The sequence below is a fragment of the Choristoneura fumiferana genome, chromosome 18, assembly GCF_025370935.1.
Source record: "Choristoneura fumiferana chromosome 18, NRCan_CFum_1, whole genome shotgun sequence".
Lineage (NCBI taxonomy): Eukaryota > Metazoa > Arthropoda > Insecta > Lepidoptera > Tortricidae > Choristoneura > Choristoneura fumiferana.
In genome coordinates this window covers 12,486,455-12,487,854 of record NC_133489.1, presented here as the reverse complement: position 1 = coordinate 12,487,854, position 1,400 = coordinate 12,486,455, and positions in this window count along the sequence as shown.

The window sequence follows — 1,400 nt, the reverse complement described above, 5'->3', positions numbered from 1 at the left end:
GATTTATCTACATACAGTACTAGAGTATTGTAGGTAGGTAACCTAGGTATACCTACCTGTAGCTGGCCACACGGCAAACATGAAAAGTAGGTAGGTAGGTACATGTTGATTAGGGTAGTAAAGAAAAGGTAATCTGTGGAAAAAGTACCTAAGGGTAATCTGTAAAAGTACTGAAATGGGTTTAAAACGTTTATTTTATTTTCTTCTAATCCAAAAATACGCAATATCAGAACATTCCTGACAAGCAACACTACTCGAGATTTCTGTCTTTATCCAGTAAGCCAATATGGCACGTCGTATATATCTCTGCGGCCGATAGTAAAATCCGCCAGATTACGAAATTCCTAGGCATATCATGAAATGGCGTCATTTCTTGATATGATATGCCTAAAAGTTGGTCAGGCATAATAATCATGATGTGCCTGAGAAACAATACGACAGATAGATTAGAACAACGCATTCGTTTATATTCCTAGCTTTACACCGGGCACATCGTGGAATGCCGAACAAAGAAAAATTTAGGTACGATAAGCGAAGCGAAGAGTGCTTCGTATGAATTGTGCCCACAACGCACGAGCGCCGAGCGAGCGAAGCGAGCGTGCCGCGGCAGCGGCCGGCGAAGTGCCAGATCCGATATGGCGGCGTTTCATGATATGCCTAGGAATTTCATGATCTGCCTAAACGTCACTATGCAAATCGTTAAACGGTGAGTTTTGAACGATATGACGGATGTCCCTTAGCCAATTCATGAAATGGCGCCATTTCACAATATGCCTAGGAATTTCGTGATCTGGCGGATTTTACGATCGGCCGCCGACATAAATATGACGACCGGATGGTCCAGTGGTTAGAGAACCTGAGGGGCTACTACGAAATTAATCGAAATAAATAATATAAGCGTCAGTGGGACGGCAAGATACGAAGTTCGAATTTTGCACTTCGTAGTAAAGGGATAGGATTTTAAGAACGTAATACAAAAAACCGCCCAAGAGCGTGTCGGACACGCCCAAAGATAGCGTTCAGTAGCCATTACAAAAATCAAATAATATTTTTCTTAGGATTTCGTATTGTGTACGGAATCTTCCAAGTTTAAATATGTATATTTTACTAGCTTTTGCCCGCGGCCTCGCCCGCGTGGTATTCGGTTATCGCGCGCTGTTCCCCCGGGAACTGTGCATTTTTCCGGGATAAAAAGTAGCCTATGTTGTATTGACGACCAGATGGCCTAGTGGTTAGAGAACCTGACTACGAAGCTTGGGGTCCAGAGTTCGACTCCCGGCCGGGGCAGATATGTGTATGAATAATACAAATGTTTGTTTTCGGGTCTTGGATGTTTAAGGTAACAGCGCCTATTACCGGGGGTATCGAAATCGACGGCCATCACCGCGGCAATTTAAAAT